Source organism: Rhipicephalus microplus, chromosome 1 (assembly GCF_043290135.1).
Source record: "Rhipicephalus microplus isolate Deutch F79 chromosome 1, USDA_Rmic, whole genome shotgun sequence".
Classification (NCBI taxonomy): Eukaryota; Metazoa; Arthropoda; class Arachnida; order Ixodida; family Ixodidae; genus Rhipicephalus; species Rhipicephalus microplus.
This window is the reverse complement of record NC_134700.1, coordinates 62,488,310-62,514,034: the sequence shown is the minus strand read 5'-3', so window position 1 is coordinate 62,514,034 and position 25,725 is coordinate 62,488,310. Positions and strand designations below refer to the sequence as shown.

General features: G+C 43.5%; 2 non-coding genes across 2 annotated transcripts; one reads left to right on the top strand and one right to left on the bottom strand.

Annotated features, from left to right (window-relative positions):
* Positions 1 to 19,587: 19,587 nt before the first annotated feature.
* On the bottom strand, positions 19,588 to 19,660 carry TRNAT-CGU (transfer RNA threonine (anticodon CGU)). Its single transcript has one exon. It is a non-coding gene; the product is annotated as a tRNA-Thr (tRNA).
* An 850-nt stretch (positions 19,661 to 20,510) lies between these two features.
* On the top strand, positions 20,511 to 20,583 carry TRNAT-CGU (transfer RNA threonine (anticodon CGU)). Its single transcript has one exon. It is a non-coding gene; the product is annotated as a tRNA-Thr (tRNA).
* Positions 20,584 to 25,725: the final 5,142 nt, after the last annotated feature.

The window sequence follows — 25,725 nt, the reverse complement described above, 5'->3', positions numbered from 1 at the left end:
TTTCGTATAATCCAAGGGATATTCAAAATACCTAAAGACGAGTACATACGCCTTCCCGAAAAACGTAGCACTAGATTGAATCATGATGCCCCCATTGAACCTTTCAGCGCTCGCACTGACATCGTTCGGTGGTCATTTTTCCCGGATGCTATAGAACAATGAAATTCTTTACTCCAACATGTTATTATTAGGGCCGATGTACAAACTTATGACAGAGAAATTGATGCTTATTTTGGTAATGGTTCAGGTACTGCCCATTCTGTTTTCCTGTGTTTATTGCTTAGTGGTTTTTTTAGGTGTTCTGTTTGCACTCATATTGTACTCCCTCCCTGTTATGACCCTCAAGCGAGGGTTGACAGTATTATAAATAAATAAATAAATAAATAAATAAATAAATAAATATCTTATGTACCTAATGAACACACTATATTCTTAAAACGTATCAAGTTTGAAAACGCTGCTTGCAATACTTTCGGAGAAAAAAAAGACAATACGTAACTTATTTTAAACTGTCCCAAAATGAGAAATTTTTAAAAGCTATTTTCTTACGGTCTACAAACTTGAAACCATATGAATTCATTCTTCATTAGACATGCATTTCACGTGAAAAATATCTTCCTTGAAACAAAAATATTTGTTTTTTTATAGCATCTGCAATTTTCGAAAATGACAGGTGACGAATTCGGTGCCTCCGTATTGGTGAAGTTTGATATTTTTTTCTTGTAAGTTATGCCGTTAATCATAAAACGAAGTTGACTTTCGGGCTACCTGGTGAGAGGTGCACGAAACATAAAATACTCAATGCAATCTAAAATATCAACTTTTGGACCCGTGTCGATCTCTCGTGGAATCACCCAGGTGCGTATTTGTTCGGGTTCTGATAGGCGGCGGCCAACTGTCGAGGATAACTCAAGCGGCGCTGGTGCATGGTGTCTTTGTAGTGACTGCGCTGCGGCCTCGGTGGTGTGCCAGAAACGTAGTCATACACCTCGATGCCTGCTACAGCAATGGAAACAGGATGCTGATACTGGTCTGGAACAGGCAAGGGTGTAGCTTCACAAGGCGTTGCACGAGTGTGTTGACTGAATTCTTCACGCACGATTTTACCTATTGTAGACGCAAGAACAGAAGTTGCGTAGTTGTCAACACTCGCTGCCGTGGTCACATCAGGTAGTCGACCAAATTTAAGAGCAATACGCCTCATCTTCAGCGTCCCAAAAGTGCGACAGGGCCGTATGACACCGGCTATTCTACCAATGCTGTCTTTGCCGATAAGAAAGTGATAAACGTCCTCTGCAATTCCCTTTAACAGGTGACCGACTTTGTCCTCCCCAGACATACTAGTGTTAACGGTCTTGCGTAGTTTCAGGATCGCCTTGATATACATCCTGCATGTTTCGCCTGGGCCCCAGGTTCTTTGCAGCAGCGTTTGTTCAACTTGCTTTCTCTTTGCCACGGTGTCTCCGAAACACTCCTTGATTTCGGAAACGAAGCCTTCTCACGTTGTGAGGGCGTCCTCGTGGTTCTCATACCATCTGAGCGCCGTGTCCCTCAAGAGCACCACGTTAGTCAATTTAATTGCCGCGTCCGAAGAATAGTAGTTGATCATCCGTTTGTAATGTTTGAGCCACTCGTCCACGTCCTCGCCAGATTTGCCCCCGAAAGGATGGGGCTCTATCAGAGGCTGACGCTGCCAAAGACCAGCCGCGGCTTAGGTCGGTAGTAAAGGTTTCGCTGGAACTGGTGGTGCAGTGCAGTCGGCTGCGGGGTTCAGGTTTCTGTCTTCACCGTGAAACATCTCGACCACCAGCGATAACGGGGGTAGCCCAGCATTGCGGCAGCTTCGGCGTAGTTCAGGTTGTTGCAGAACTGTGTTGCTTGGTTAGGTACCCAGCGCCTCTACCATAAAGCTGTTACAGTTAGATCGAGTTTAAGAATGTTTATTTACAGGCAAGATCAGCCGATGATCGGTGAGGATGGTGAACATAGGCCGAACCAAGTAACTTCCTCTTCCTCATCTCTGTCCCAAACTATGGTCCGGCTCATATCATGTATAAATATATATACATATATATATATATATATATATATATATATATATATATATATATATATATATATATATATATATATATATATTTATATATATATATATCTAGTGGGAGTAATAGGAGTAATAATTCAATGGGCCAGTTAGTCTTCGTGAAGGTATGGGATATGGCACAACGGGAGCGTTGTCAACAAGGATAAATATATTTATTTCCCAACAGTTTCGGGAGGGGTCCTCCCTTCATCAGGGGATGGGTCATACTGACATGAATTTCCAAGCGTGAGGCATATTTTATTTTAAAATTTCGAACATTAGTAGCCGGCATCAACGAGGACCCCGGAAAAGTCAACTGCCTCCGAGAAGTAAGACAGGAGGAAATTTGTGACAAAGATTGATAGCTGGAGACCATGCTTTTTTCTGACTGACTCGTACGTGTACACTGTCCTTTCTTGTTTTCGTTTTTTCTTCATTTTTTCTTTTCTTCCTGTTTTCTTTTTTTCCACATGCACATACAAAGTGTTTTCGTTCGCCTACCACTTGATGACCATTGAAGGGAAACGGACGAAGAATAAAGGTAAAAAGAGCCGACCGACCCATTAACGGGAAACCCTTCCTTTACGCATGCCGCACGCCGACCGACCCATTACGGGGAAACCCTTTCTTTACGCACGCCGTCACGGACCCTCCCGGCACCGTGGCGACAATCTTGGGTGGCCCGACACACGTCGAGAACTGAACAGCACGTGATAAGAAACGTATGTGGACGTACACGGACAGTTGGTTTCGTTCTCAGTGTTGACAGTGGTTCTTCCTCTTTTTTACTTTCTTTCTTTCTTTTTTTTCTAGTTCCCTCTCACTCTCGCAGATGTGTTTCAAGGCGAGAGAGACGCGGCAGCAACGAAGTTTGGAAATTCATGTCAGTATAACTCATCCCCTGATGAAGGGAGGACCCCTCTTGAAACTGTTGGGAAATAAATATATTTATCCTTGTTGACAACGCTCCCGTTGTGCCGCCACATCCTATATATATATATATATATATATATATATATATATATATATGTATATATACACGTGGCTTCCCCCGGCGGGGGAAGCCATGTACAATAGAGGCGAACTGGTCTATAATTTCCAGAGTTCTCCACAATGGCGTTCCTTATTACCATATTGATGCTTTCGGGACGTAAAATTTCATTCATTCACTGTTTATTTAGACAAAAACAATGAATGCCTAGGTTGATTGGACTAAAGGCAGATTACCTCTGCCTGACTAAGGTCCCTCCACCCATACATTTGCTCAGGTGAAGTAAAACAAAAGATAGAAATTTCATTCTGCTATTAAATTAGTGGACACAAAATTCAAATTCAACAAGTATAACAGATGTCGACACATACGTTTTAAAATAGCACATTACAATCATCACCAGTTTGAAGTACCAATATAAAAAATATATACATAAAAATGCTACAAGGAGAAATTTCTGACAGAATTACTAAGTACCATAGAGACATACATTTGAAAAGAAAGAAATTGAGTAATTTTAATCTAATATGCAAAAGCACAAAATACACAAAAGAAATACTTATAATCAATATTACAATTAGGGCTCCTTACAAGAAAGGAAGTGCATCATAACTTTTTTCTTCACACTGTTTTTAGTGTTATGTTCTTTATAAAGTTCACGGACATAGCTATTTTCGTGGAGTAGATATGGTATTTGATATTATAAAGTTTGCTTACCATATGTCGTTCTGAAAAAAGGCAATCGAAAACGATCAAAGCATAGTTCATAGGGAGTATCGCTTGGGTAGCAATGCTCCATATAAGTGCCAACGGTGTTTCCTATTTCATTAATGACATATAATCTGAGTTTAAGATTGTATAATTGGTAGACAGTAAGTATATGAAGCTTGCCCAAAAATGGAGGAGTACGTTCTCTAAGTTGCAGATTTCTATGTAGCGTACAGACATTTTTTGTAAAACTAACAGCCTGTCAAGATTGGTTTTTGTAGTTGTGCCCCATATTAAAAGACAGGAATGTAGATGGGAATGAACCAAAGAATATTATAGCTGGAGCTTTAACCAGTTTGAAACTAGGGACCTAAGTTTATTTAAAACTGAAATAGATTGAGATATATTGGCATGTACTTTATTTATTTGAGCTTTCCAACTCAGATGATCATTAAAAAGTACACCTAAAATTTAAACAAAGAGACTCGTTGGATTTCATTATTTTTAAACCAGAGAGAAATCCTGTAATCTTCACACTTGTTTTTGCTCCTAAATAAACTAAATTTAGTTTTACTAACATTCAACTGTAGTTGGTTTGAATCTAGCTAGTAAGAGAGTGAGACCAGGCATTCATTCGCTTTCTTCTCAAGATCTTTTAGACAGCTGCCAGAGAAGAACAAACTTGTATCATCTGCATACATAACTGTAGAAGAAGCCACTGGCACATGAACGATATCATTTATATAAATAATAAAGAATAGAGGCCCCAGTATAGAACCCTGAGGCACACCTATTGTTACTGGTTTTAACTGGGAATTATACCCGTGAACACATGTATATTGTAACCTGTCTGTTAAATAGGTACGTACTAACTCTTGAGCAATACCTCAAATGCCATAATGCGGTAATTTTTTGAACAGAATATTATGCTTACCGTAACCGAATGGAATGCCTTTCGTAAAATTCTAAGGAATATAATTAGGATTTTGTGCAGTATGTGAGTAATTGATTCGGGAGCTTACGCAAAGACCATAGATAACGCTGGAACGTGCTATCACTGAAGAATAAATATAAGATGTGGTCTGCCAATGATCAGATTACTGATGACCAACGCCTTCTAATACCACTATCAGTGTACTGCACGCTTTGTACTTTTCGTTATCTTGGCACAAGTTACCCCGATAAATCGTTTCCTCTCTACCAGAAGGGCGTTTTCTTTAACGTCACAACACAAAAGTGCGAGAATTTTCGGGGGTGCACAGGATCTATTGTTAAAAAAATTCATCGAAGGTCAATAAGTATACAAATAACGGGCGTTTTGCGCAAACAGATGAGGAGAAATGAAAAATAATTGCAACTTGATGTGCTGTAAACTTATACACAATGCGTCAAAATTTTCTACTGCGAGCGTTGTAGCTGGAAGCGCTCTCAGTGTAGTGTATAAACATATGTCCTGTTAAGCGGCTAGAAGAAACGCTAATAAAGTTTTACGGACGTAAATTGACCTACTTTGAGCGAGAAGAGCGAAACTATTGAGATATAGGCAGAAATAAAGAGAAATTGGTACCATTTGCACCATTTTAAAGCAGACCTTTTCGTGCATAGGCGTTCGCTACTATCTTATGAGGCCCCATAAGAATAAGCTTGGGAATGTATTGAAGTGTCTTAAGATACAGTTGGCAAATATAATATCGCATACAATAGTTGCAGTAGTATCTTTTATCTGTATGATCAGTACTTCTTGCCTTAGTATCGTGTATTGTTTCGCGATACAATTTCGAATTATCTTTGCTCAGCCGTGCAAGAAAGACTATCGTCTAAAAACACATTATCATTCATTGATCGTGCCACTAATTCATGAATGTAATTTCCATATGGGCGTAGCTACACATAACGCGGGGACAAGTAACTTGATAAGTGTTGTGACAATAGGAGTGAATATATAATATTTTTTTCCTTTGCAGGTGGCGGATCAGGCAAACAAGCCCCCAGTGCTGACAGTAAGCATGCTTCTGTGGTTGAGGATTGTCTTGGCCGCACTTTAATGCAGGCCATTCGTATACGTACTAAGTGCACGTTTATCCACTGTGGTTGGTAAGTGGTTGCGCGTAGCGTTCATAAAGTCGAGGTTGTGGGGTTGATTCCAGAAAACTGTGGCGGCACTTTGATGTGGGTGAAACGCAAGATAGGCTTTTACGTTTAGATTTACAGGTGCCTTAAAAATTCACGACATACTAGTAAATTTGTTTTTACTTACGTATAAACGATAGTCAACTCTCAGCTCTCTAGAAGCCTGTCGATGATTGAGGACTGGCAGCGACTTTAGGTGTAAAAAAGTAATTTGTTCAAAAAGAGTCCATTGATGGGCTAGTCAGTATATGTCTTACTGAGTACTTGCAGCTTTAAACAACGAAGACGAAGGAAGCACAAATGACGCACGCTTGCACTGACTTCCAATGTAATTTATTTGAATCACGAAGCCAGCTTTTATACGCGTTTTCATGTCATCAACTTCTCGAAAACACACTCACAGATCACTAAACAAAAACTCCTTTTCCTTGTCAGATTTGTACAAACACGGAGCACTTACGCAGTTGTTGCCTGATTTTCTAATGTGCGCAGTTCCTATTCCTTCTCTTTATGATTTTGTGTTTGCCAGCTTCATAAAGATGGCATATTCAGAAAGTGGTGTACAATTACATTCGTTACAGTGATCGGCAAGATGTCCCCTTTTTTGTTCCTCACAATCAAAAGGTGCTTTCATACCCATATATTGTCACGGAGTCATGACGTGGACGAAAAGAGCAGACTATATATCGAAGGTGAAACTGTTTATTCGGGCCGAATTTGTGTCCAACAAACAGAAAGTAAGATTACAGCGATACACACTGGCACCTATAGCAGTGAGCAGGGCGTCGGCCATTGATCAACTTAAAAGCGGTGAAGTGCGTAGTTATTTATACACAGGCCTTCAAATATTGTAGTGTTATTGCTAGCGGCCACGTTGGTTGCAGAATAATCAGTAATGTTCGCGCAGTGGGCGTAATATTAACAAAATGATCTACTACAGTACTGAAGCCTCTCAAACACTGCAGGCGTTGTTTGCGCTGAGAAATACGTAAAGTGTAATGAGACGATAACGAACGTGGCAATATATTGAAGCATCGGGTCTTTGATGTCAGGTGTGACATCAGGTGTCTGCCAATCCGGATATCACGCACAACATTGCGATCCCTCTTTTTACTAATTTTGTGTGCCCACTGTCATTAACAAGGAGGTTTTCTTGGTCCTTGGTTTAAAAACTTTTTCATGGGGTCATGACGTGGATGTACGGAAAAAACTGCAGGTCGAATAATAAACTGTTTATTTGGGCTGAACTTGTGGCCACATAAAAGGAAAGTTAGATTACAGCGACACACTGGCACTGGTAGCGGCAAGCAGAGCGTCGGCCATCGATTAACAGACAAGCGGTGAAGCGTTCTGAAAGCGTGGTGGTGGTCGGGAGAAAGGACGAGCAGCCTCAGGTGGTACGACAAGCGGGCACGTGGACGTAGGCGTTCGCGACAAAGAAACGTGGGCGTTTGCGATAGGTGAATGTCGGGTTCCGTTCAGTGCTTCGGCATAGGTCAGTGGAGCAGCCACAGCTGGTGCGTGAGCTGTTGGTAGCACCTCGAACACTCGCTCCTGGACAACTTGCTGTATTGATGGTGCTAAGGAGATGGGGCACCTTCGAGGGTATAAGGCACGAGGGACTACTAGTGTGCGACCTGTTCTCGTACTGATTGATTGATCTCGAGAATGAAACTCGTGTGGTTTACAGCAATACAAGCGACGTTAAAGCGGAGATTGTTGCTCATGGCACGCTGGCACGATGAGTGGTGTCACGCTGTTTCCAGAGCTCGTCATAGGTCAGGCAAAGTTGGATCACTTCTGCTACCGTTTGTAGGTTCTTGGCGACAAGCAGCTGAAAGGCGTCGTCAGTCACGCCTTTCAAGATGTGTTTGATCTTCTCGGCTTCTGTCACGGCCGAGTTGACACGCCGCCAAAGGTCGACCACATCTTCCAGTTAACCGGTGTAATTTTCACCATTTTACTGAGCCCTAGTACGCAAGCGCTGTTCGACCCGTAGTTTGCGAAGCGCTGGACGGCCAAACAAGTCTGCAAACGACGTTCGGAAGGCCGACGAGGTAAAAAGGTCCCTCTCGTGATTACGGCTCCTCATACTGATGAAGTCGGTTAATTAAAATTGGACGACGGTAAGCTTGTGCGTATTGTTCCACTAGTGCTTTCTCACCCAGTCGTATTTGTCGAATCAGTCTTCCACGTCCTTGCCATCGGTTCCACTGAAGGTAGGTGCATCGCGTTGCCGAAAGGAGCCGAGACAGTCAGGAGTGGCAGTAGGAGGAGCCGAGACGGCCGCCTGCTGATCGTCGTCCGTGGGCATAGTAGCAACTTGAGGCAATGTTAGATTTCGCAATTTCAGGATTATGCGTTACCCCGCACCTCCACCAATAAAAATGAGGCATTTAAGGGCAGCAGTCTTCTATATAAAAAAGAGCCGTCAGGACAAGTCAAGTGGTAATGGCGGAACTAGCCAGTGCACCAAGCCAACCAAACGTAGTCTTCTTCACAGACTGAGTGATACCCTCTGCCTTTCTGAGTAGCACTAGTGTTCTTCATTATAATATGTATTTATGCAATAAAAGCATCAAGGAAACCAATAACTAGAACAATTTTATCTATGGCAACGTATCGGTACTTCGAAGCAGCTGCCCTTCGCTTTGGAGCCCACTGCGCTTGCGAACATAGCCACGCTCCATGCTTGGGCCAGTACTACAACGATGAGCTGTTCCTATGCGCCATCTTTGGCTCGCGGTACGCAGGTCTTGAACAGCTTGATCCTATTTTCTATAACCAGCGCTTTTACATATTTTTTTTTAAATTGAATACTGCCCTTGAGACGCGCACGCAAGAGTGACCTCGTTCTGTTCCACTGATGTAGAAAAAAACAGCATGGGACACACTTGGCGTCAGATGCCAACGCGTGCCAGGAGGCGCAGAAGGATCATTCGACGGGCTCAATTAAAACAAAAATATTTCCCACTAAAGAGAAACTTGAGCAGCATGTGAAGCAGCGCGTGTGTCGACTTAAATTTGCGGTCCTCAAGGGCACCTTGACCGATGTTAAGGCGTCCTTGCAAGAGGAGCACACCATGAATTCACCGTAGTTTCTGTTGCGGTTACTCCTCCGGGAATCTTGTAGGAGCATGCCACGCGGGTTCATCGCCACGCGACGCCGGAGGAAGTGAGTTCATCGCGCGTCTGCTTAATCTCGTTCCCCGACGCCACAACGTGGTTGCTGAAAGAGTGTAAGGGGGAGATGCCACAGCCTAATACACAGCTGCTTACACAGCCCCTTACACAGCCACATCATTATCATCATCATCATCATCATCATCATCAGCAGCAGCAGCCTGACTACGTCCACTGCAGGACAAAGGCCTCTCCCATGTTTTGCCAGTTAACCCGGTCCTGTGCTTGCTGCTGCCAATTTATACCCGCAAACTTCTTAATCTCATCTGCCCACCTAATCTTCTGTCCCCCCCTAACCCGCTTTCCTTCTCTGGGAATCCAGTTAGTTACCCTTAACGACCAGCGGTTATCCTGTCTACGCGCTACATGCCCAGCCCATGTCCATTTCTTCTTCTTGATTTCAGCTATGATATCCTTAACCCCCGTTTGTTCCCTAATCCACTCTGCTCTCTTCTTGTCTCTTAAGGTTACACCTACCATTTTTCTTTCTATTGCTCACTGCGTCGTCCTCAATTTAAGCTGAACTCTCTTTGTAAGTCTCCAGGTTTCTGCTCCGTAGCTAAGCGCCGGCAAGATACAGCTGTTATATACCTTTCTCTTGAGGGACAGTGGCAATTTACCTGTCTTAATTTGAGAGTGCTTGCCAAGTGTGCTCCATCCCATTCTTATTCTTCTAGTTACTTCAATCTCGTGGTTCGGCTCCGCGGTTATTGCCTGCCCTGAGTAGACATAGTCTTTTACAACTTGAAGTGCACTATTACCAATCTCGAAGCGCTGCTCTTTTCCGAGGTTGTTGTACATTACTTTCGTTTTCTGCAGATTCATTTTAAGACCTACCTTTCTGCTCTCCTTGTCTAACTCCGTAATCATGAGTTGCAGTTCGTCCCCTGAGTTACTCAGCAATGCAATGACATGCAGCGATGGCGTAGTGGTTAGAGCATCCGCCTCGCATGCAAAAGGCCCATGGTTCAAATCCCGGTGCCGCGCAGTTCCCAACCGCATAAAAAAAAATCCGCGTGGTGATGGAACTGCATTACGAGGCCTGGGGTGCGGCCTCACCGGTAACCACCGCCGGGAACGCACTCCCTCACCAGAGAAGGATTGGCCACCCTGGTGCAGTATCTGGCCACTAACTCCCACATGCATACGCCAAATAACACAGCCACTTACGCAGGCCTGAGCGTGCTAGCGCGTGTCAACGCGTTCTGAATAGGGTACAATACGTTGGTTCATCGCGCATCTGCAGAATCTCGTTCTCCGGTGCCATCACGTGATCGCTGAGAGAGTTTAAGAGAGAAAGCCCACAGCGCCTTACCCAGTGCCTTAAGTGCCAACCACTGGCACGCATGTGCTCGCGTCTACGCGTCAAAAGCGTCAAATGCGCCTCTCGCCATCGGCGTCGGAGGGGCATACGCGAGGAGGCGCGAGGGATCAAGCCGGGCTTGATATTTTTGCCTCGCGTACACTACGTCACCACGCGTACAGCGGCGCCAACCAACCAGAGGCCGTGATGCTTCCGAGTTCTGTGCCTAATGGCCGCCGCTTCGAAGGCACAGCCGAGTGTTGGGCTCAAGCACGGAAAATACTCCAAACGTTCCTGTAACCGCTTCGTAATGTAGAATGGCACGACGAATATCTGCGAGTGTACCAACGTGACTCATTTTTTTGCCGAGTGCGAGTGACGCCGACAAATCCAGCGAATGCCTGCCGGCTTCCCTGCGAGTCCCTGCCAGTTTCAGTGTGGTCGTTGGCCGAGTAAAAACATCATATCGGCGATTGAACTACGCATGTGCTTTCATTTCCATTAGTTTTGCTCGAAGTCAGTGGGCTGTGATGGTAACATGCTTCCTATGATAGAAGCCAGGGTGATCGACACATGCCAGATGCTGAAAATGATGTGTGCTTCATTTGCATTCCCGGGTGGAAGCTGACGTGACAAACTCCGACAACAAAAGTTAAGTTGTTTACGTCTCAGCTAGCTAAAGAAGGAAAAGAAAATAATACATAGAAAGAGTGCTTGAGGCTTGTCTGATGTCTTTGCAGCATACCGTGTGATGCCAAGCTAGTGACAAGTGACCATCATTTACATCGGCGTACCAACTTCGTTGAGCTGTAGTACATGGTGTCACTGACAGGAGCGAATTAATCCGGCGTGTGTGTTTACATCAACGATTTCAGCTGTAGCTCCGTGGTGAGTGTTTACGCGGCGAATTCCATTGAAGCTTCGATGCGCATGTTTACGTGAATGAATTGTACTGTAGCACCGGTGTGCGTGTTAACGAGAAGCAGACGACGAATGCAACTGTGTGATCCGTGATATGGCCTCGTCGTGCAGAGGTGAAACTGTTGTACTGTGAAAATTGCGAGCCGATTTTATGTGTTGGTGCAAAACTTCATCCACTAGCAGTCGATGCAGTAGGCAGGCTTGGCAATTTTCGGCCTTGAAAATCAACGAGCAACTATGGTCGCACCGGATGAGTACGACACTCATGGTCTCACTTCCGGAACATGTGCTGCACAAGCGCGGTGCTTTGTGTTCAGCCATGCCTTATGAGGAGCAAGCAATGGGCGGTGTCCTCAATGACAACGAGATTCTCATCGCTGCACTGCAGCATAGACCAGCATTATGGATTGCAAGCCACAGGCAGCACAAGAACAAGATTGTGAAGGCCACGATGGGGCGGGAGGTAGATGCAGCTGTATTACCGAATGTAAATATTGATGGCAAGTTAGCACTTGGTCGTTCGTGTGATATGCACCAGCGCTTCAATCTTAGTATTTCCCATTGCGCAGACGCCGCCGAGCTTGTACAGAAGTGCTGGAAGTCACTATGCGACAAGTTCCGGCGGCTATTCGTAGCAAATAAAAAAGCAAAGAAGAGCGGTGCCGGCCTGGACGATGTGGGGTCTATCACCATCACATCCCATATTTCCAGCTTCTATACTTTTTGAAAGATAACATGAAAACAAGGGCGTAAGTCATTTTATTAATCGTTGTCTTGAGCATTGCTAAATGTCATCTTTTCAAACAGAAATTATGTGACACTAGAAATTCTATTATTTTCAAGTATGCATATAGTGAATGCAGTGTACAGCATTTAGGAAGTTCAAGCGTTGATTGCTGTTACATGTGGCTAAGGCAGCAGTGTGCAGTGATATGAAAAATTATCCGTTTTAACAGCTATAGTAGTTTACTGAGAATACTAACATTAATGCCAACCACAATAAAGACCTTGAAAAAAAAACGTTTTCCTGACACAATTGTGTGTATTTTCCCATTGTTTAGCAGTGTTGTCAAGTGGGAAAACAAATGTTAATTTTTGTGCATATTCAGAAAGCCCTCTTTGCATCCTACATGTTCTCTTTTTTCGCTATTTCATCCACCACGGCGGTCTTGTGGTTAAGATGCTCAACTGCTGACCCACAGGTTGTGGGATAAAATCTCATTCACTGCAGCGGCATTTTAAATGGGGGTGAAAATGCTTAAGGCCTTTGTACTTAGATGTAAGTGAAAATTATAAAGAACCACAGGTGGTCGAAATTTCCAAAACCCTTCACTACGGCGTCTCTCATAATGACATGGTGATTTAGAAATGTTGTGGGGGTGCTAACATCCCCCCATGTGAAGTTGTCTGCGCCGTGTGGCGCAAGTGTCTCGCCCCAAGGCCGCATTTCGGGGGTGACAACCGCCGAACGATAGATGGCGTTGTGTTCGCGTTGAGTATAGTCACCCTAGTTAAGTACCACTGTTGGTAGAGTGGTAGCGCCGGCGGGGACCCCTGGCGGAAGGCAGGCCTTGGTGGCGGGCGAGAGTTGAGCGCGGCTCTTCTGCGCGTGGCGGCTGCCGCGAACGGTTGTCTCTCGTTGTGGGTCTGCCGTGGACGGCACCGCGGGCCACCTGCGGTAGGCCCACGTGGTGAGTGGAGCGTTGGCGACGCCGCCTTTTGTGTGCTCTTGTGTTATGTTGTTTAGGTGTACGGAAACTTTGTGTAATGATGTCCTAGCGTATTACATAACGAGTTATGTATCATTCAGCGGACGATGTCGTCATTCTGAAATTAAGTAAACAACTGTATGTATGTCTATTGGTTTGTACCGACCGCGTCTGCTGTGTCCGTTCACACTAAGAGCATGGCGAGGCGCTCGCTTCAACGAGACCCCATACTGGCGCCCATCGTGGGGCTCTTGGAGTATCGGACGACAGTTTTGCGGTTCGGTACAAGCTTTTGTGAGCACAGTAGTAGGCCTAGGGGGACTTCTTTACTAGCGTCGGCGGTGTGCTCTGTTGAGAAGCGAGGAGATTGGTTTTGTGACGTGTTTGAATTTGTCAGCAAATTGAGTTTTTATTTTTTTTCGCTCGCAAGTGTTGTTCTTTTTGTTGTTGTTAGTTTTCAAAAACGTTGTTGAATTAGGACGAGAGCAATGCGGTCTGCATCCTGGGGTGAGCAAGGCCTAGAGCACGTGGTTTGTCTGCCAGGCCCGAAGCGCGTGAGTACGGAAGCCCCGTGGGTGGTCCGATTTTTTTGTAAATAGCTTCTTCTATCTCTTTGGGCTCAGGGAGCCAGGCGTCGTTGCTGACTTGTATTGTGGCTCGACGCCGGGGCGTCGTGACACCACCCGGGGTGGTGGACGCCGATCGCTCGGTAAGCTGCTGTGTGCGACGAGTGATAGGGCCACCTCACAGAGTGGATGTCTCCTCGCGGCTGCCTCTTCTGCACCTAGGTTGGGTGCTGGGTGGATGCCGGTTGTTGTTGAGCGACTCATCAGGCCTAAGGCTCAGCGCAGCCGTCTGTCGCACGTGGCACAACTAGGTAGATCGTGGCGTTGAGGTGTTGCGCTCTGCTTCCCTCACTTTTTTTTTCATCTTGCGAAGCACGCGTTAGGAAAAGTGATTTTTGTTTTACTTTTTGATGGGCGTCTCGGCCGCCACCGATGTATTAGGTAGCTGTACTGACCATCGTACCACGTGGGCGAAAACCCCGAAGCTCCCTTCCCAGGCCCTGCTCCATTGTTCTTTTGAGTTTTTTGGTGTATTTAGCGGGAGGGATGTCATCCACGGCCGGCTGTCTTCTGCACATCGTCAGCGTCGCTGGCCAGGAATGCGGTCGTGAGGTCAGGCGATGCAGATTCCCGGGATCTGCGCAACTGCCTGCAGTCCAGTGCCTTCGTGAGTACTGGTCGCAACTGGAAGACGTGTTAGCGCTAGCGCGAATCGTCGCGCCGACGGCAACGTTGCTGTTGCGAGGCCGGTACTGAGGTGAAGTCGAGTCGGACAGTGCAGCAATGTTGACCAGCGGCGGTGTCGTGGTGCAAGGACATTATGGTCATGTGATGTCATTTTTTGTCAAAGCTTGTGTAGCTAATTTTTGATTTTGGGATATGGTTTGATTACGGTTGGAGAAATGGAGGGGTGCTGACACCCCCCTGTAAAGTTGTCTGCGCCTTGTCGCGTATGTGTCTTGCCCCATGGCCGCATTTCGGGGGTGACAACCACCGAACGATAGATGGCGTTGTCTTCGCGTTGAGTACTCAGGGACCTGGAACAACCTCCTAACAATGCAGACTACGCGTGGGAATATTGTAATCGAACAGAAGTCAGCAGAAAGGGGGATGATATTGGGGCATTCATTCATAGAAAACAGACTGGCAAAGGGTGAAGCAGGAGTGCAAGGAACATTTATGGCTAAAAGGGAAAGTGGCAGGGCTAATGGCACTCTATGATTTCGAGTACTTGTGGACGGGGGCAAAGACCAAAAAGGAAAACCAGGCAATGGTAAAGTGTATATCAAAGGAAATTCAGGAGTTAGGAGGAGAGTGCGAGATAATTATACTAGGAGATATGAATGCACACATAGAAGATATAGATGGGTATACCGACCCACAAGGCAAAATGATCATGGATATGTGTGAAAAGCTTGATTTGATCATTTACAACAGTACCGAGAAGTGTGAAGGGCAAACAACATGGGATGTAGGAAGGCTGCCGTCGACGATAGATTACGCACTGATGTCACATAGGATGTATGATAAGCTCAGGAGAATGCACATAGATGAAGGTGGCTCCAGAAGTCTGGGTAGTGATCACAAACGTATCAAGCTAAGTTTCGGAAGAGCAGTGAAAGCTTGAAGGAGACAAGATGAGCAACTACAGGAAAATTTTTATTCGGAAAGGCAAATTGAAATAGCCACCAAACAAATTGAGAAAGTAATCACGGAGGATAATAAAACAGTGTGGACATACATGAATCTAATTAAACTGTTTGAGCTAGAGCTTGCTAGGGCACGTGACAAGTCACCCTGGAAAAGAAGACAGAAACCCAAAAGTTCGTGGGATCGGGAAGTTAAGAGAGCCACAGCAATACGACAGGAAGCCTCTAGGGAACACAGACATGCTAAGCAGCGGGGTGAACCGACAGATGATGTTGAAAGAAAAGGGGAAATCTTTCTAAGCTGTAGAAGGGATGCATCCCTTCTGATCAATGAAAAGATTAGAAGAAAGAGAGCCCAGTGGCTGGCAGAAGTACATAAAAAAGATAGAAAGGTCGCTGCGAAATTTTGGAACCATCTAAACTCCCTAAGAAGTGACACGAATCTAAAGCGGAGGTTTATGACTAAAGCTCAAGATGCTAGGCTAAAAGGGGACAAAGCTATTGAATATATAAGAACAAGAGTTACAGAAAAATTTCAACAAAGTGCTTTATGCACCACAACAGGCAAGGATGAATCAATTGGCGCAATGGTTCCATTTTCACAACAAGAGTGGGAAAGGGCTGAGAAAAGGGTTCCTAGTAGTACATCAACAGGCCCAGATGGCATTCCAATTTTGCTGATAAAGACATTAGGTCCGAAGTCTAAGCAGGCTTTGAGAGAGGCAGTGAGCAAAATAATAATCGATGAAGAAGTTCCCGGTGGATGGAAACTTAGCAGGATGAGCATGATCTATAAAGGAAAGGGGGACAAATCTGACATAAATAACTACCGTCCTATAACAGTGACAGCAGTGGTCTAGAGTTTAACGATGCAGATTATAAAGGAAAGACTGCAGGCATGGATAGAGGATGAGGGGGTGCTGGGAAACTGCAGAATGGGGTTCGGAAGCACAGGAGGTTGGAAGACAATCTGTTCTCACTGACGCAGTGCATCGAAATAGCAGAAAAGGAATACAGGCCCCTGTGGCTAGCATTTTTGGATATCAAGGGAGCGTACGATAGCGTGGTTCAAGAAGAATTGTGGGGAATACTGGACACACTAGGCGTGGAAAATGTAGTCCCTAGTCTCCTAAAGGATATCTATAAAGATAACAAGGTAATTATAAAGTGGGAAAAACAGGTATCCAAGCCTGCAGAGGTAATAGGGGGCTTAGGCAGGGTTGCCCCCTGTCACCCTTTTTATTCATGATGTACCTACAAGAATTAGAGGTCAAATTAGAGGGAAGTGGACTGGGCTGCAGCCTCTCTTTCGTCAAACAATAAAAAGTTATTCAACAGGCTTTACCAGCACTGACGTACGCAGATGATATAGTTCTAATGGCCGACAACAAGGAAGATTTGCAGTGATTGGTGGACATCTGCGGTAATGTGGGAGATAGGTTACATTTCAGATTCAGTAAGGAAAAATCAGCAGTCATGATTTTTAATGACAATGAAGGTAGTAAGCTTAGAATACAGGAGGTCACGCTAGAGATAACAGATAAATACAAATATCTGGGCGTATGGATAATCAATGAGGCCGAGTACCTAAGAGAACACGAAATATACGTGTCGACTAAAAGTAACAGGAACGCAGCGGTAATGAAAAACAGGGCACTGTGGAATTACAATAGGTATGATGTTGTGAGAAGAATATAGAAAGGGGTCATGGTTCCTGCCTGACGGTCGGGAATGCGGTCTTGTGCACGAGATCAGAAGTTCAAGCAAGATTAAAAATTAAGCAATGTGGAATAGTTAGGCTTGCCTTAGGAGCTCACGGGAATACACCAAATCAGGGAGTACAAGGTGATATGGGATGGACATCATTTGAGGGCAGGGAAGCTAGCAGCAAGACAAAATTTGAGAAGCGATTGAGAGAAATGGGGGAAAAGTGTTGGGCTAGGAAGATATTCAGCTACTTGTACATGAAGAATGTCGATACAAAATGGAGGAAGCGAACCAGAAAATTGACAGGTAAATACTTGGAAAACAGCAGGGGCCAAACCAAAAAGAATTACCGGTTAAGAAGAAGGTGAAGGAAGCTGACACCAATATGTGGAGAATCGGCATGATTAAGAAGACTGCACTAGAGATCTATCGAACTTTTAAGCAGAAAATGCAAAGGAAAGAATTTATGATAATACTCAGGGTAGTTCTCTACTGTTTGAGGCCAGGACGGGAGTATTGCGAACCAAGACATATCGGGCCAAATACAAAGGGGTAGACATAGTATGCAGTGCATGTGGAAAGGAGGAGGAAACTGCCGAACACTTGATAATGTTCTGTAAAGGGCTTCACCGTAAAGTTCAGGTTGATGGCGCAGAGTTTTTCAAAGCACTAGGGTTTAGGGATAGGGAGGGCAAAATAGACTTTAAGCGGGTAGAATTAACTCGAAGGAGGTTATCTGATTGGTGGCTAAAGTCAAGGCACGAGTGAAAATCAAACCCTTTACTGCAAAGTACGAATCCTCAACCTCACTATTTAAGGAAAAAAAATAAATATAGCTTTTAGATCAATAAGCATTACGGCTTGGTGGCGCTAGCCACCGCCCGATCTAAAGGTTACAGCCATATCCCTCCATCCATCCATCCATCCGTACCACTGTTGGTAGAGTGGTAGCGCCGGCAGGGACCCCTGGCGGAAAGCAGGCCTTGGGGGCAGGCGAGAGTTGAGCGAGGCTCTTTTGCACGTGGTGGCTGCCGCGAACGGTTGTCTCTCGCTGTGGGTCTGCCGTGGACGGCACCGCAGGACACCTACGGTAGGCCCACGTGGTGAGTGAAGCGTTGGTGACGCCGCCTTTTGTGTGCTCTTGTGTTATGTTGTTTAAGTGTACGGTAATTTTGTGTATTGCTGTCCTAGCGTAATACATAACGAGTTATGTATCATTCGGCGGATGATATCGTCGTTCTGAAATTAAATAAATAAATGTATGTAGGTCCTTTGGTTTGTACCGACCGCGTCTGCTGCGTCCGTCCACTCGAAGAGCATGGCTGGCGCTCGCTCGCCAATTTTAGGACCCCACAACGTTCCACCCCCAAAATTATTTTTTGCTACTTCAGAGAACACTTACATTTTTTTCATCGGTTGACAGCATCATCAAATCATTTTCACCTTAATGTGTTTGACCATAAGTGTTACATGAACTTTACTTTGTGCTAAGTCTTTTCACAGATACCTCAACAATGCGCTGACCAATATTTTTTGATTCAAAGAGTGAATTAGGGTGCAAGGGCGCCACGACCTTCCCCCACCAATTTTTTCAGGGTAGCTGTTTCCTCAAGATATTCCGTTAGAGTCGCATATTTCATAAAAATCACCTCATCGAATTGAATCATTAAAGGCATATTTTAAAAAACCGATTATGTGAGTTACTTGCGTTAAGGAGCTTTAACACTAAGATTGAAAAATGTAATTTTGCACTATTGGACTCTTGAATCAACCCAGAATCGGGCAAAACTGTGTGTCTGGCTGAGTAGCAATGTTGGTGAGTTTGGGTCCGTAGTTCAGTTCGGTTCTGAAAAAGTACAGTGAGACTGAGCACTATGGTTCATTTTGGCGAGTCTGAGTCGGAGTGAGTCCTCATAGCGAAATGTATTTCTTGAGTGAGTTCGAGTGAGCTGTAATTTTTTTTGATCTGGTCATGCCATGGTGAACATGAAAACCTCGTTGAATTTGCTGTCAAAACCTTTTCTCCAGAGTTGTATGACATATAATTGTATACCATGAGCCACGATATGCTCCACAGGTCATTGATGGTTTATATTTACCCAGGAATGGCAAGAAGACATTGGTTCTTGGAATGTGAGAGTGGTAATGAAAACTGACAATGGCAGGATTGAGGCGAATGCAAAAATATCAGGGTTCCAGCAGAAATCAAACCAACAAGAGGGCAGGCCTGACCTTTTATGCCTTAAAAAGGGGGATGGTTCAAGTTTGCCAACAGTTTTCTATCACCTATGACTGGTTGTTTTGCTCGCCACTAGAGGACACAAAAAGAGGCTGTGGTAACTCCCGCTCTCATTCGAACATGCTGCTAGCAGCCACCTAAGTTAGCAGGCCCCATGCTCACGTGCCGCTTTATATAAAATTGGACACTTTACAGATTATATATATATATATATATATATATATATATATATATATATATAAGGGAAAGAAGCGTATACCTAAGGGCTCGTTTTTCCGTGTTTTTAACACAATATTAATGAGATATAACAGACAGTAATGCCAAGGAATGTACAGGGGAAGTTATTAAAATCAATGGAATATAAATAAGAAGAAAGAAAAGTGGATGAAAAAATTACCAACTGTGAGCAGGAATCGAACCTACGACCTTCGAATTACGCGTTCGATGCTCTAACCACTGAGCTATCACAGCGGCCCTCCCTCCATCCACTTCTTTGGGTTTATCTGTGAATTTAGAAGTAGGAGCGACAGTCAGCACCATCTATAGGCCAAACAACGAGTGTGAAAACACTCTTGTGCGCATGTTTGGCGTCACGTAGCACGTGAACTTAATATGAGCGGGCAGCTGATTAATTGTCCCTCTTATACAACCTAAACACACCAAGTCTGCCAGTACGAGACCCTCGTTCAATGAAATAAGGGAAAGAAGCGTATACCTAAGGGCTCGTTTTTCCGTGTTTTTAACACAATATTAATGAGATATAACAGACAGTAATGCCAAGGAATGTACAGGGGAAGTTATTAAAATAATGGAATATAAATAAGAAGAAAGAAAAGTGGATGAAAAAATTACCAACTGTGAGCAGGAATCGAACCTACAACCTTCGAAGCATCGAACGCGTAATTCGAAGGTCGTAGGTTCGATTCCTGCTCACAGTTGGTAATTTTTTCATCCACTTTTCTTTCTTCTTATTTATATTCCATTGATTTTAATAACTTCCCCTGTACATTCCTTGGCATTACTGTCTGTTATATCTCATTAATATTGTGTTAAAAACACGGAAAAACGAGCCCTTAGGTATACGCTTCTTTCCCTTATTTCATTGAACGAGGGTCTCGTACTGGCAGACTTGGTGTGTTTAGGTTGTATAAGAGGGACAATTAATCAGCTGCCCGCTCATATTAAGTTCACGTGCTACGTGACGCCAAACATGCGCACAAGAGTGTTTTCACACTCGTTGTTTGGCTTATAGATGGTGCTGACTGTCGCTCCTACTTCTAAATTCACAGATAAACCCAAAAAAGTGGATGGAGGGAGGGCCGCTGTGATAGCTCAGTGGTTAGAGCATCGAACGCGTAATTCGAAGGTCGTAGGTTCGATTCCTGCTCACAGTTGGTAATTTTTTCATCCACTTTTCTTTCTTCTTATTTATATTCCATTGATTTTAATAACTTCCCCTGTACATTCCTTGGCATTACTGTCTGTTATATCTCATATATATATATATATATATATATATATATATTTGTGTTCATCGAGATAATGAGCAAATATATTGGCTGTGAGTAGACTGCATAGTTGCGCTGTGTCTTTATGTTTAACGTTGCAGCAAACATTTGCACTATCCCAACACCACATGTATGGTCAGAATTCATCAATATTTCGTCGACGAATAAACAATACTTACATTTTTCTTTACCTTAAAATTGACTGAATGTTCCAGTGAAAGCACTAAAATGACTCTAGGAATCCATCTTATATGTACTGTTGGCATCCTTGCTATAAGGTATGTACGCTTCTCTGCTAGCATCTGTGGCCGTTATTGGTGAATCAGATGTGCTGTAGTAGCAGAGTTGGTGTAGTTTACTGCATCAATGTTGCCTGCCCACCGTTGGCTTTACGCTAAAGGACACGGCCACTGTTGCAAAACATCTATTACTGCTTGGTCAGTTAGCCAAGCTTCTGGTATGGCTAAGATGGTTCGCTATATATTTAATTTATGAAAATGTTGTTCCTATTGCTTTTTCTGTTTTGACACTAATAATTCCTGTCCGTCTTTTTGCCAAGACAATGAACTTTGCCAGGGCTTGATATAAAATGTTGTTCCTATTGCTTTTTCTGTTTTGTCACTAATAATTCCTGTCCGTCTTTTTGCCAAGACAATGAACTTTGCCAGGGCTTGATATAAAATGAATTGTGATCACCTCATCAATCATTAGCTGTGCAATTTCAAGCTGTATTGCCAGCACAGTTAGCTTTTTGGTTTTCTTTTTGTATGTGGCTTGCGCCATAAAATTCTAGACTACATAAATAAAATGTAAGTACATTATTGTGCTTTTAGTTATGTTTACATTTTGACCTTAGATTGCCTCATTACCAAAGTTTATTTCAAGTGCAAGTAAATAAGAACATGGGCCCTTTGTATATGGCCCGGATAACATGCAAAACCAGATTTAGCAAAGTATTTTAGTGTGGCAAAGTGTGAAGTACCAAGCGATGTGCTTATGGAGAATCACAGGTTCTTCCTTAATTCTAATGCAGTGAAGAAAGAGGTGACATTATATTTTATTTTTATTTATTTACAGAGTTCTTGCAACGCCATAATAGCAATACTGCAGGGGGGATTACACACAAAACCTAATGTGGTTACTAACATTTCTGTGAATAGTGACGCTTTAAACAATCTAGAAAATAAACCGACATATATAATACAGCATGCAATGAAAAAATATTTTAGTACAATATGACATATGGCAAACAGATACTAAAAGTGAATAGGCATGCCACGATGTCACAACGATGAGAAACCGCTGTTGTCACTCAAGTTTACGATATCTCCGGGAAGATTGTTCCAGTCTTAACTTGTTTTTTTAAAGGAGTAGTTAGGAAAAGTTGTGGTTTTGAATGCGCCAGGCAACCACTGAGGCATGATAGCCCTGCTACCAGCATAGGTATGAATGTGCAGGAGCTTCTGCAGGACATGGTTCAGTTTGAAGACCAGTGTTTAGACCTGTAAGAAGCATATGCACATTCAGGTGATCATGCCCCTGGGCCTCCGGTGATTGTTTGCCCTTGCCCCCAAGAGACGAGTGCTCCAGAGCCTGCCGTCGCTGATGGAAGCGCCGGATCAACACCAACCCTGCGAAAAAGTCGGAAAAAAAAGAATGAAGAAGAGCTAGATAGCATTACTCAGAATGTGCAAGACTTGTGTGATCAAAAAAAAAATAACAGACCCAAGAAACGAACATGAACATTTTGGGTTGTGCCTTGCTAAATAAATGAAGACGGTACCAGAACAGCGACAGCCAGAACTAAAAGTGAAGCTCATTTAGTTAGCAATGGAGTATGTGGGCTAGTTTTTTCTATTTCAATAGCCGTTAGTGATTTTTTTTCTTATTGAGGTATGCGGCCAAGTGGAAATTTGTTTTTAAAATGTCATTTTTATATTTTCGGTCATGTTAGCTGAATAACTTAATATTTCGCTGCATGAACTTTCTTTTTAAACAGTTTCTTTGCAAAGATGCAAGGAAAACGTTACACCATCCCATAGTTGTGAAGTGAAAACTAAAAGTGCCAGTTTTGTGTGCATCGTAAGATTAGCTTGATATGTAGTATTTGGTTTACTCTTTAAAGAGGTTGTGAAAAGGTCACTTTACAACGAGAATGCGGCACAATCAGTAGCCACACGCTCTAACTATATCATCAGCCCGAGTGAACCTGCATAGACGCTTTGCCTATCGAGGAACGTAGAACTCTGCGGCATCTGTGAGTGCGTGCAGGAGGCGCTAATTGGCGTCTACCATACGCAATTAGCATCCCACAAGAATGCTGCTGAATATGACGTCAGCTACAGAGTTCAAGTTGGCGCCTATTGCCTATGTTAAGAACGTGGATAGGTGTCAGAATTGCATGCACTCACAAGTACCGAAGAGTTTTGCATTCTTCGATAGGCAAAGCACTACTTATGCTGACGTCACCTAGTCAGTGCGTGTTGATGTCGGTGGTTTCACATTGTCGTTTTAGAGCGATCGTTTCATGACCCCTTTAGCCATCTTATTAAAAGCGCAATTATGTAACAATGCTTTATTATCATTATGAACTTAAAATTTTATTCATGAAAACCATACACTTCTCGCCAGGTTTATGCACAGCATTGTACATGCATTGTTCGCGCTCAAGGACACACATCTCAGCTTGTCAATAATCAGATTTCCTATCTCATTTAAATAACGTCTACAGGAAGAAAAAAGGCAAATAGCTGCTTGAGTGTCATCATCATCATCATCATCAGCCTGACTACGTCCACTGCAGGACAAAGGCCTCTCCCATGTTCCGCCAGTTAACCCGGTCCTGTGCTTGCTGCTGCCAATTTATACCCGCAAACTTCTTAATCTCATCTGCCCACCTAACCTTCTGTCTCCCCCTAACCCGCTTCTCTTCTCTGAAAATCCAGTCAGTTACCCTTAATGACCAGCGGTTATCCTGTCTGCGCGCTACATGCCCTGCCCATGTCCATTTCTTATTCTTAATTTCAGCTATGATATCCTTAACCCCCGTTTGTTCCCTAATCCACTCTGCTCTCTTCTTGTCTCTAAGGTTACACCTACCATTTTTCTTTCCATTGCTCGCTGCGTCGTCCTCAATTTAAGCTGAACCCTCTTTGTAAGTCTCCAGGTTTCTGCTCCGTAGCTAAGTACCGGCAAGATACAGCTGTTATATACCTTACTCTTGAGGGATAGTGGCAATCTACCTGTCATAATTTGAGAGTGCTTGCCGAATGTGCTCCACCCCATTCTTATTCTTCTAGTTACTTCAATCTCGTGGTTCGGCTCTGCGGTTATTACCTGCCCAAAGTAGACATAGTCTTTTACAACTTCAAGTGCACTATTACCTATCTCGAAGCGCTGCTCCTTGCCGAGGTTGTTGTACATTATTTTCGTTTTCTGCAGATTAATTTTAAGACCCACCTTTCTGCTCTCCTTGTCTAACTCCGTAATCATGAGTTGCAATTCGTCCCCCGAGTTACTCAGCAATGCAATGTCATCGGCGAAGCGCAGGTTACTAAGATATTCTCCATTGACTCTTATCCCTAACTGTTCCCATTCTAGGCTTCTGAAAACCTCCTGTAAGCACGCGGTAAATAGCATTGGGGAAATTGTGTCCTCCTGCCTTACACCCTTCTAGATTGGTATTCTGTTGCTTTCTTTATGAAGCACTATGGTAGCAGTTGATCCCCTGTAGATTTCTTCCAGAATGTTTATATATACTTCATCTACGCCCTGATTCCGCAGTGTTTGCATGACGGCTGATATTTCTACTGAATCAAACGCCTTCTCGTAATCTATTAAAGCTATGTATAGTGGTTGGTTATACTCTGAGCATTTCTCTATTACCTGATTGATAGTATGAATGTGGTCAATTGTTGAGTAGCCTGTTCGAAATCCTGCTTGCTCGTTTGGTTGATTGAATTCTTATGTTTTCTTTACTCTGTTAGCAATTACCTTTGTAAATAGCTTGTATACTACAGAGAGCAAGCTGATCGGCCTATAATTCTTCAAGTCCTTGTCATCTCCTTTCTTATGTATTAAGATGATGTTAGCGTTCTTCCAAGACTCTGGTACTCTTCCCGTCAGGAGACACATCGTAAACAGGGTGGCTAGTTTTTCTAACACAATCTGTCCTCCATCTTTCAGCAGATCTGATGTTACCTGATCCTCACCAGCAGCTTTGCCCCTTTGCAAGCTCTCCAAAGCTTTTCTGACTTCTATCATTACTGGTGGGGTGTAATCTGGGTTACTGCTAGTGCTTATAGTATTAAGGTCGTGGTTGTCTCGGCTACTGTACAGATCTCTGTAAAAGATCTCTGCTTGAGTGTAACAAGTTACAAATGTGCAAGATTTAGCGCTCCTTATCACTTTGTGTAGGTGCTGCACCTGTTTCAAATGTTTTTGTTCATTTTCTTGAAACCTACACTTCTGGTAATTTTTCTTACGTAAACAGTCACAACGTTTTTGCTGATAAAATTTTTTTTGTTCAATCTTGGCACATTTACTTATCACATTAGGTGTTGCGCACTGAACTTTAATAAGCAAGATGGTGGCACAAGATTTATAGCTGTTAGGCAACTAAGGTGAGTTTAGTGAGAGCACATAAGTTTCAGCTGTTTAATCACTATGCTTTTAATATTTATTTGAAGAGATTTATTTTGGTTTATTGCGAGGGGCAAAGTTTCTCTTATGTCCATAAAAACTAGATTTTGTAGAATGTGGAATTTGAGTTAGTAGTGTCGGTGTAATGTAGACTTCAAATAATAATTTTATATGCAAAAAATAACAAAAATAGGGCTTGCCTTTCAATGCTCACATACGCCTATAAAGATCTGCTTTATGATGTAGACTTACAATCTCTAATTCTTGTTACTTCAAAAAATGAAAAAAAAACCTCGGGTACTTTCCTTTATACGTATAGGCTCAGGGGAAGTGCGAGTGTTTGAAGGAGTCATGACACCCAATTTTCGATCGTGTTCTGTGTTGTGT